At 35.2% G+C, this 11,897-nt stretch overlaps 1 long non-coding RNA gene across 1 annotated transcript; it reads right to left on the bottom strand.

Annotated features, from left to right (window-relative positions):
• Window positions 1–1,527: 1,527 nt before the first annotated feature.
• LOC140252111 (uncharacterized) lies at window positions 1,528–7,684 on the bottom strand. The gene is made up of 5 exons (XR_011903538.1): window positions 7,619–7,684; window positions 5,335–5,393; window positions 5,039–5,214; window positions 1,943–2,014; window positions 1,528–1,590 (listed from the first exon to the last, which is right to left on the bottom strand). It is a non-coding gene; the product is annotated as an uncharacterized lncRNA (long non-coding RNA).
• Window positions 7,685–11,897: the final 4,213 nt, after the last annotated feature.

Genomic DNA, 11,897 nt, shown 5'->3' with positions numbered 1-11,897 from the left:
TGAAGTACATAGATTTGGAGGCATTCCTGATCATTAAATGTGGGGGAAGATGTAACTGTGAGCAAGTCACCAAAGAGCTTATCAGACTCTTTGATAGACCTTATCACTGTGAAACCCTGGAAGACCAGAGTGTGAGACAAGAGCAAGCAGTGTCTGTTTGCATCTAAGGGTAGACAGGCAGTTCCACTGATATGCATTGTTAATTCTGTTACTCTTAAGGAACCTTTCATCCTTTATCACTGTTGTCTGGGAGAAACTGGGACCAATTAACTGATTAGAAGAACTGTTAGAGGAACAGGAATGTCTTGCTTGTAAGTGAATGGTATATAAGATGTATGGTGAACACAATAAATACACACTACAAGAAACTAAGAGAGCTCTCTAACTCACCTGAGCATCGACAATTAAATACAAAATACAAAAATTATTCCCTTATGACATTTTATGAACTATCCTGAAATAACTTCTGCTTTCAAGCATAAAAGTGCACTTAGTAATCACATACTTTCAACAGTCTAATTGTTAATTGAGGAGCAAATATATTATGTGTATTGTCTTTCTGTCAGTGAACAGGCATAAACAGCTTAAGAAAAAGCAGAAACTTCTCCACACAGGATTCTTCAACCAAAAGCCTGAAAAATAGGAAGTCTCACAAGGCAGAGGAATGACAAACCATTTGCCTTCCAATTTCTTCCCTTTTGGACTAGACCAGTTTTGTCTCACATGTCCCCATACCTCCCCAAAAAAAGACTATTATCTGTACTAATAAAGGTTGCACTTGTGCACTGCATGGATAGATGCAGGTTATCTAGACTGTGTTCCTTGTAATCAACTGCTAATGAATACTTATCTCTACAGGGAAGATAAAGAGTTGATTACTCAGAGTTTCATCTCTCTCATACCTTGGAAGGAAGATGGTGTCTCTTTCATGAAAACATTCTATTGCTTGTGTTTTAATACCATAGTTACTTTTACAATGGGGGAAAGTGGTGACTGGGTTACTCAGGGAAACACATATGAACATGCCAAGTACCAGCATATCTAGTTACCGCATGTCAACTCTGTCCCTAAAGCTGTGAAAGAGTATTTGGGTGCCCTGAACCTTTGTTAATTAGCCCTGACAAAAGCTGCAGTATATGAACAGTGGCAGAAGGGGAACTAAAGGAGGGAAGATTTAGATTAAGTTTTAGGAGGGAGTTTTTGACTCAGTGAGTGATGAGGAGCAGGCTGCTCAGAGAAGCTGTTAATGCTCTATCTCTGAAGGTGATCAAAGCCAGGTTGGATGCATCCCTGGGCTACCTGGTCTAGTGGAAGGTGTCCCTGCCTACAGCAGGGAGATTGGAACTACCTAGTCCTTAAGGTTCCTTTAAACATACACCATCCTATGATTTTATGCTTTCAGAGTAGAGTTTGACTGGGTCCAAAAATGTAGGAGTCCAGGCTAAGAAAATTACTCTGCCTGATTTTACAGCATTGGCAAGACGTATTCACCCAATTACCTTTAGACTCAAAGTATCTGTAGGAGTCCTTTTATATGTTAACAAAAAGCAAGCTGGAGTTCTGCCTCTGATTCATCAAGCAATCTCAATGCTAGAAAATAAAAAGCGTGATGTTCAGTATCACAGCCAGGCATATCACACAGATAGAAATAATGATTTTTGATTGTACAAATAGATAACAGCACTCATTCTTTCCAAGTAACAACAAAACAAATTCAGCAGAAAAACAGATGTAAGATTACTGAAGTATGTCAGATTGTTTTAGATCCCATGAGGCAAAGTTGCAAGTGAAAATAAGAGGTGACCTCACTTTGTACACTAAGAATATTCCAACTGTGTTGCTGAATCTGTGTGCTGTGGGTGTTCAGAAACAATAAGAATGTGCCTCCTATTGCTCCAACTGCATTATTGAATTTATGTGCAGAGGATGTTCAATAACATACCTGTTTATTGACAGCCTAGAGAAGTATGGAAGTTGAAAATGCCACACTGAATAACATCTTAGTTTTCCATGGCTGGAGAAAGATAAAAAAAAATTGCTGCTATAACATTGAATAAACTAATTTTGAAAAATTAAAAGTGAATTTAGAAATTTGTGGTGAAAGGTGAGTGCAAAGTTATGCTGCTGAAGATCAAATTAGTTTGTATCCCCTTAATGGCTTTTAGCACCAAATGAAAACTGACATGAATTTGAATTTAGGAAAGAATGATGATTTTTTAAAATGTCCATATTATTTGCTTTATATATGAACTAACTGTATCATAAATATCATATCTACTTACATTCAGGGAAAGATGACCACTGAGAACTTTTTCAGTCCCAATTAAAATGATACAGGAATTCAATGACACATCCAGATAAATACTAGGATTACTTAATTCCTTTGCTTTCAAACTCATATCCACCATAGAGTTCCATTCATTATCAGAAGCTGTTACAGTGAAATAAAATGTCAAGACAGTTACACATAATTCTGAATTTCCTTATGTGATGAAAAGAAAATAAGAACAAGTTCTGCTTTTCAAAGTTCCAAACAATTTTATCAAGAAAATCAAGAAAATTTAAAATTGTAAATTAAAATGTAATTTAGAATTAAGTCATTATCAGTAGAAATATGAATTACAACATTCTAGCCTTTCTTACCAGCTATGAACTTCCTTACAATAAAGGAAGGGAACAGGTTAGATGGCTTTTCAAATAGTGTCTTGGCTAGAAAAGATTTTTCATCTAAAAATATTCTGCACCTGAAGATACCTTAACTGACAACAGAGAGAGCTGTTAATTCCTAAAGCATCCAAACTTGAACAGTTTGATCAGTGACAGCTACCAAAAGCCTTCCTGCAACGTTCCTAAAAGAGGAACATTTAAATGACAGATTATTTTAATAGCAACAAAGATAAAACCAAATGTAAATACAGAATACTATTTATGTGTACATTTTAGAGCTCACTATGCAGTTAGGGACCAGTAAAAAGCTTTATTTTGTCTCATGAGCAGGCAGCTAATATTCCTGAAGGCCATTTTACCTCACAAAATACCTTTCTTTATAGAAGATCACATCTGAAAAGTGTTTTACTGTACACTTTTTGCTATTCTGAAATAATTATCTGTATTCAGCCCCTTGTATGACTAGGGACTTCTCATAGAAGGAAACAAAAGTTATGTTATTTTGTGTCATTTTTGGAGCATGGTAAACAGGACCCACCATTAGAATATGCAGTAGTGCCACCTAACAACATGCTAGAATCAGAGGCACAGATTTATCTAGAAAATGAAGGTTACTACATCCTTAAGAACTTCCAGCCAATTCTCCTCCATTTCTTTTTTTCTGGAGACTTGAGGTATTTGTTCTTATCCAAGAAATTCAGGAAGATTCATCTCAGCCAAAAATGATTTAGATCAGTGGCCTCAACGATATAAAGCTATTTCAGAAGGAAAACAAACAAATAACAACTATCAGTAACGCACAGAATTTTCCTTAGAATATCTGGCTCATGGCTTTCAGCTGCAACTAGACACAGGCTAAGAAATGCTGCCTGACTTTAAGTTGCCTTAAGAAAAAGAAAAATACCAGGTTTTTGTGCATGTGTGCTTTTTTGTTTGTTTGTTTTTTGTCTATTTTTTCCAGCTATTTATCACAATTACATTTTTAGCACCAGGGGAAGGATGTTAAAATATTACCATAGACACTGATGCTTTCTGAGAGATAAGAACCTGAAGCACAAAAAAAAAGCCAGAAATTCTCAAGAAAGTTACTGCAGCTACTGGATGTCATTTGAGGTTATACTCAAGGAGTGTTGGTAGCATTATTTTGGTGATCTGACTTGATTAATGATGGTAGAAATTAGTTATCTTAAGAGAAAATCTGAAGAAAATAGCTGACTGAAAAGTAGATTGAGCTACAAAGTGAGGATAATTAAGGGATGTCTCTAACCACCTTCCTGATCCATTTGTTCAATTGATAATAACTTTGGTAACATAATGGTCAAAACAAAAACAAAGCAAACAAACAAACAAAATAATAATAACCAAAGATACCAACTCTAAGAATGCTTGTGGATGTTGACATTCTATGAGTATGGCATCTCCTAATTCAGATGTCTTCTTTAATTTTGACAGAGCATAGATTTCAGACTGAAATCACTATAGTTTGAGTAAAGTGTTTGCAGTATTAGAGTGACAGTCCTAGCATAGTTGTGGGAAAGAGAACAAACTTTAAGGAATAATATACTCTACTGTTAAAATGAGATAAAGGGCAAGAAACATTCAATGTGATTTCAATGAGAAAATTCTATGTAAACACTTGTATGGAAACTACAATTACATAAACACATTCTGAAGTTTCAAAAACAACAGACCTCTCCTGTTCTCTCTTTGTAGCTCTCAGTCAGTTCTGGAGATCTATAGTATTTTGAAAGTGTCCTTTTGGCCTCTGTTTTACTGGCACTTATGTTGATGTCTCCAGTATTCTTGATCAAATACCTACTGCTTGTGATTGCAGAAGATTTTATTTTCCTGACCATAATATGTATGTTCTTAAATCCTAAAAGGAACCAAAAGTAATAACACTCAGCTGGATCTACACACAGAAAGTACTAAATGAAGTCAATTGGCTGGTTCCTGTATGCCAGGGTAACGCTAAAATACCGGTACTCTTCTTAGAGAACTCTCACCCAAAGGTGAAAGTTCATGGAGTTGTGAGAAAGTGGAAACATATTCCTGGTACTGAATGAAAGATTGAATCAAATATACGTCAAAGAACAGCGAAGAACAGAGATAGAAGGTAATGTGTAAAAGGTATTTAGAGGAAGAAGCAGTAAGTAATATGAAGACATATGCCATGAAACATGCTGCACAGAGAAACAAAGAGCAAAATGGGAATATAAATTGGAGACAGATCAAGTGCTTAAATTTGGAAAACAAACAAACAAAAACCAAAAAACCACTTGCCTACAAGCAAAATGTTGATTTCTGCTTCAAACACCCTAAATAAATTTAACTTTCAAATGATGTTCCGAGACAGTCCAAAAAATATTACCTGGGGTCTTGTAGTACTTCAGTGATCAGGTTCTGAAACTCTGGTTTCTACTAAGTTGAGTGAAGAACATTACTCAGTAAATAAGAGAAATGAAGACAAATATCTTGAAACAGTCTTTCTCTTTCATTTCTCCAATCTTAGGCTTCTATGAAGTATGCATTTTAATGTGGAAGAAACTGCGAGAATGGGAGAAAAAAAAATGAGGTGTTAATATCAAATAGGTTAAGGAAAGTTCAATTATATGTGATAAATTTGAATTTAACAGAAAAAGACTCCAGTGTGGCACTGGTACGTACTGAAAGCGCAGAACTGAGAAGGACTGGTGCTGGTAGGGTGTTCAGTGAGATAATGCAGACTGTAAAGTAAGACAACATAAACTGAAGTTAGGGAAGGACTAGGCATGAAAGGCATTTGGGAAACATCTTGGCACAGATGGTGATTAGTATGTGAAATGGACAACCAACAACAGCCACAAAAGCTGTAACCATAAACAAATTCAAAATCAATTATACAAGCACTTAGAAGAAAAAGAATATTACTATGTTCAAAGTCTAGACATATAAATAGTGGGACCCAGATGACCCGTATGTTGCATTTTCATCACAAGGAATTACTTTGTTTTTGTCAGAATACATGATGAGCTTCCACCAAATGCATTTAATGTTCTGTAGGAAGGAGTTTTATCTGTACTGCTCATGGCCATTATTCTGCTGCCTGTTTCACAAACATGTGGCACACACACATACAGCAAAGAGGTGTCAAAGTTAATTACTCCTTGGAGAATAAGATATACTGAAAGTTTTGTGGGGAAGGACATCTTAAAGGGAAATTCATAGTGTATGAGATATTTTATTTTGAGAAAGTTATAATACATCTCTCAGCCTCCCCAGAATACATGAGTCTTTCCAGGAGGAGAAAATATTGTAAAAATTACTTCGAGATTTTAAGACTTCCCTCCTTATGTTTATATAAGAACAGGATCTTGTTTAATAACATTTTTAAAATCATATATTCACCACTGTTATTATAAAGTACTATTATTATCATTTCTCAATCCTTTGGTACAGTTTTCCTATTACTGATCTTGTTCGTTTTATAACAGCATCAAATCATCAATGTTTAGTAGGATACACTACACAAATTGAGAAGCGTATCTTCAACGTGTATCTCACAGTAACCCACACACTTAGAGGTCACCAGGGAGAAGTGGAAATATGTGATATTAAAATAATCAACCTAAAGTGATTACATGTCAGGACAGAAAGCAGGTAGAAGTAACACAAAATTAATTCACACTGATTTTAAGATTATTTTCACATAAGCAATATTACATGATTTATTATTTAACCAGAAATATTGATTTTTTATTTTTTAATTCCTCTTAAAACTTTCTCTACAGTCTAAATAAAAACATAAGCCCTTTCATTGCACATATATAATCAGTATTTAGGTGCTGAGGAATCTGTCAAGTTGGTAAGGAAAGCAGAGGTATCAAGAAGAAAATAGAGGTATTCTGGCAACAGAAAAATGTCATTTGCAAATGAGAACATCCTGAAATACCATTGGAGACACTACAGAGATATTGACCTTCTCTTAAGAAAAAAAACAAAAACAAAAAAAAAAAAAACACAAAAAACCCATACAAACAAAATTCTTGTGTATGCCAATCCCATCTTTAGTGGCTTGAACATCTCTATGTTAAACAGACCAATTTTCCTCACTAAGTATTGATCTGTTTTCACCAATATCTATTTCCTGTAACCTTTGCCTGTTCATCCTTAGATTCTGAAAGACTCTTCAGAGGATAGATCTTTTACTGAATTTTTGGCAAGTGCCCAAAATGTCATAGACAATGACAAATGAACAACAAAAACTACTCAAACAAGACACTTTCCTGCTTTGTATTTTACATTCATGAAAAAGGTAAAAAATAAAAAATAAAAAAATAGGATTAAAATACTCCTGTTTTAATGACAGCAATTCTCATTAATTGAAAACTGGAAATAAGGAGGTGTTAAAGTAAACGTTTCTATAGAACTACTAATACTGATGAGCATGTCCTTCTTTAGGGTGATGGGAGAGAGAACCAGAAGAGCAAAAGCGAAAAGCCTCTAAGTTTAGATAAATGGTTGAAGCAAAGCCAAGCTTGTAAGCAAAGGGAATTAAATAATTCACTCACTGCACTTACAGGCAGACGTCCTGCAATGCAAAACCTCAGCACATGGAACAGTTACTTGAAAGGACAAGTGTCACAACTAGAAGCGTAGAAACACAGAATTGCAAAGGTCAGAAGGGACCTTAAGGGATCATTGAGTCCAACCCCCTGCTAAAGTAGGTTCCCTACAATTGGTCACACAGGTAGTCATCCAAGGGGATCTGGAATATTTCCATAGAAGGAGACTCCACAACCTCTCTGGGCACCTTGTGCCAGTTCTCAGGTTCTTCCACATGTGTAACACTGTAACTTGATGGAAAACTCAGCAGTGACAAAGTAGTAGCAAAGTGCTAGGCTACAGTAAGTAAGGGTAAGCGCCAATGCAACAGCCATGGATATAGAAACAAATAAAAGAATCTGCTTACCTTTGGAAGACCTCCAGCATGCAGGGATCTCCAGCAAGATACCCTTGCTTCCACTGTCAGCCCTTAAAGAAGATCTGGAATGGTGTGGATTCTGGCTTCACCCCTTTTAATCACTCTGATTTGCAATGCACCTGAGATCCCCTGGGTTGGCCCTGCCTTCCCACCAGGTGCTCAAACACCACTTCACTAGCATGCCTGAATATAAACACAAAATAAAAAAGACAAGAAGTCTTGCTAAAAATAACTATAAAAATAGAAGAGTAGTATCCTAAACATAAAGACAGTGTCACTGTGAACTATTGCCATCTGTAGCTTCACAAAATCTCCTGATGCAGTGTCATAGCTAAAACTGTGTAAGAGGAAACTATCCCTTAAGCAATTGAATGCTTCTTAGTACATTGCTATCTCATTTAGCAAGGAAGATGTGCAGAAAAGATGAATGGTTTAACTGTGACTCATAGTTAGAGTCCATGGCTGCAATTACATGTAATTATAATTTCTGTAAAACAGAGGTTTCTCACCTCCAGGTTTGGACAAATTGTCAAGGATTCCTGATTAGCAATCTGCCACCTTTTCAATGCTGTGCAAAGCACAGGAACTAGAAAGGGCAGTCAAATAAACCTTAATTAACCTTGTATGCTTAAGGTTGCAGCTCTTATATAAATAGAATATTAAGATAAATTACTAGAAGTCAGTGTTCTGCCAGAAAAAAAACAGTATCAGTCTCTTTCGCAGGCATATAGCATTAACTGTTTTAAGGTATATTAACTGTCTGTGCTATAATGTAAGCTTATGTCCCTCAAGCAGATGGCACTCTACTCATACCTGTAATAGACTTCTTCTCTCTACCCCTCTGCAGCCTCCTAAGAGAAGCTGAAGTCAGATAAATTGTAGGGATCAAAGAAATCTTTTAAAATTGCCTTTGTTTGGTGACTTAAACATGGCAGACTCCTTAGCCTCCTCTACCCCCATCTACTGTAGAAGCTGTAAGAAACTCTCTAGGTCCATTTTTATTGCATATTATTTCCTCATTATATCATCAGCTGTGTTTTCATTAAGGCTGAGAATCACACACACACAAATAAAAATAATAAAAAATAGGAGGAAGAATTGTAATTCAGAATGTCTCTCCAAATGGGGATAAGTGGATAAGTGTCTTAGGAAATAACCAGATGCTAGACTCAAAAGTTGTTTTAAATATATATCTTTAGATTCTTAAATGCTTGCTGATCTTACCAGAAAACAGAAGCAGATTCAGCAGCATCCTGAATTCTAAGATAATTTGCATCTGTAAATACTTTTAAGAAAGGGAAGTGTGATTAACTTCTGAGGGAAAGGTTTTCAAATAGACCCCAGCTATGTGTTGGTCTTCTGTGGACACCAGAACTTAATATTTGAGGACTCTTGTACTTATATTTTTGCTTCATAAATTTCTTGTCTAAGGTGTGATTCTATGTGTAAATCTTTCACTGCCAAAGTAAATGATACAGAAAACTGAAATGCAGAATAGGGCAGCTGAACCAAGGCAAATAAGTTCTGATTGCAGTAACAGTTCCTGATAGAACTTAAACTTGATAATAAATAAAGATAAATAAATAATAAATAAAGATTTTTGTATTATAAATATTAAAATTCTATAGTTCTCCCTGGTGAAGGATTCTATAAGCCATAAAGAACCAAGTGTTGTACTGGAAAAACATTTAGGTTTAAGTTATCATATAGGGTCTCCTAATTTCAGGAAGAACTGGTTTATTAGAGACTGTAGATATCTATTTCTTCAGGAATGGGAAATAGTCATTAAAGTTTTGGAATATATATTTTTAGCCAATTTTTTAGACATTATAAAGAATGTCTAGAAAATACATTCAAATTGTCCATGACTGAGAAGAATATTACCCTTCTGATGCATCACTTCATGAAAATTCAACACACACAGACTCAAGAAGAGGTAGGGAGGATTTGGGTTGGACTTTTGTGGCTTAATAAGAAATATATGTGAAAGTTTTGATTAAAAATAAAAGTAATTAATCCAAAATATAAAAGGTATTTGTTCAAATCTGGAATGAAATCAACATATTTAAATAATCTTAACAAGCACAAATAAAAGTATAAACTCTTACTTATATGACAGGCTTCAGCACCCAGTGTTAGGAATGTTTACAATGTCTTTGGCAAAGTAGATCACTGATGACACTGCCTCAGTATTATACTTATTAAAATATCAAGAACAATCACTCATCTAATTAACCTCTTTTGCTATCATAATAGGGACTTATAGTACAGTGTGTTTAAGTAAAGAAAAAGATATTTGATCAACTGTAAGATTCACATTCATTGAATAACATTGACTCCATCAGTCTAAGAATGTGTTTCTCATTGTCGCTTCCTTGGTTGTTTTAGCGTATACATTTTTCTAATGTTTGTACTAGCTGGATATGAGTTTAATTTGGTATTTCTAATGCTAGTAGCCATGCCATGTGATTTGGAAGGTCACTTCTTTCCTGGCTTGCAGAAATCTTCGTATTTCTTTAAGCAACAGAAAGTTCAACTTATTTAAATTATTTTCATCTTTAGCAACCTCTACCAACTCATAGCAACTGCCATTTCTGATCAACAGTAGTATGCAATATAAGAGGCCTATGGTTTCTCAATGATTTCTCAAGTTGGGCATTTTTTTTTTCCTCTGGTGTGAAAATATTCTGAAAGCCAATATACTGCATCAAATATAACCACTGCACAATAACTGTGAATTCTTGTATACTGCTTTTCCTCTAGGTAATTTGCAAGCTTTTATAGTCTTAAACACAGCCTCAGTAGTTTAACATTTTCCCTTTTCCCTTTTCAATCTTGCAGGCCACTTCATGAGTTTGCAGTTTTCCCTTTCTTTCCTTTGACTTTGGCTGATCAAGCACACCCTGGGGAAGATTGAGGGGAAAACAAAACAAAACAAAACAAACAAACAAACAAACAAACAAAAACACACACACAAAAAAACCTCCTGTTTTTTACTGCAGCTGTGAAACTTTCTGCTTTTCATAATTCAGTGATCACACATGAAAGCTTCTTTGAACATCATTCTAAGTAGGGATGATGTATTTTCATCACTTGAATAGATTTTTTTTTACAACAGCAGGGATGGTCTGATGTTCCAGACACAGGTCTGTTCTCTTCTATTACTTACACCAAGAGTGTAACAGTTCTATATGTTCTTTTTGTTTTATATGAATCCAGTGTGTTCAAATTCAGTTTAGGCTTGAGAATTGCCAGAAAATGTGTCCCTAACTGGAAAGACAGTCCTTGCATTTTTTCTATGTTTTTACTGTTGTTACTTTTTTGTGGATTATATAAACATAACCTGGCCAGGTTTAGCTTAATTCTAAAGATCCAATATCAGAACATTTTGAATGTTTTTTGCTTCCCCCCCCCCTCCCCCTCAAGAATAGCAATTACATATTATTACAGAATATCATTTAAAATTTACAGAACTATATAATATTGCATTTTGTCTAATGGCAGAGAATAATTAAGCTATAAATACATGTTTAGATTATATTAAGTGGCAGATTTTCCAGCTGGTGCACAGGAAATTATCTGTAAATGTCCTATTAGTGTTAAGTGGGAGCAGCATTACTAAATTGGTTTGCATCACTCTAAGGGCTTACAGCTTAAGTTAGCAGTATGTAGGAAATTCAGCGAGAGAGTAATTGTACCTGTCTCTCCATATTGATGTCAGTCTTTAAAAAACTCAATATCTTACAATTCTCTCTACATTTTTGCACTATTTTTAGCATCTATTACATATACAATGTTGTGTCAAATATAACTCAAACTTTCAACTCAAGTTAGAAGGTAAACTGTGGATTGAAGCAACCTACTATAATCTACATAACAAAAATCCTTGAGCAAGCAGTTTCAGGACCCAAATCTACTTGTTTTCTCATTTCTTTTGCAAAATGGATTTCCATAACCAGGCATTCTATCTTCCTGCTTCCATGTCACACACTATTATAAGTTTTGCAAAACCAGCCAGCACCTGTATAGAGGAGAAGTCACGTAATTGCCCAAAGCAGAAACAAATCACGGGTCTGTGCCAGAGATCTGGCACTAGTCTGCAAGAGCTTTTGTGTCTTTTGTCTAAACCATGATAAAAGTCTCCATCTCCAAAACTGCAGACAAGTCTCAATATACAGTGTAGTAGGAAACAAAGTTTCAGGAACTATAGCAATTGATACTCGGAAATAGTCTGTCCATGTCAAGTTTCATTACAAACTCCAGTACA

Source organism: Excalfactoria chinensis, chromosome 4 (assembly GCF_039878825.1).
Source record: "Excalfactoria chinensis isolate bCotChi1 chromosome 4, bCotChi1.hap2, whole genome shotgun sequence".
NCBI lineage: Eukaryota > Metazoa > Chordata > Aves > Galliformes > Phasianidae > Excalfactoria > Excalfactoria chinensis.
The sequence above is the reverse complement of the archived record's forward strand: the minus strand, read 5'-3'. Positions and strand labels throughout refer to the sequence as shown.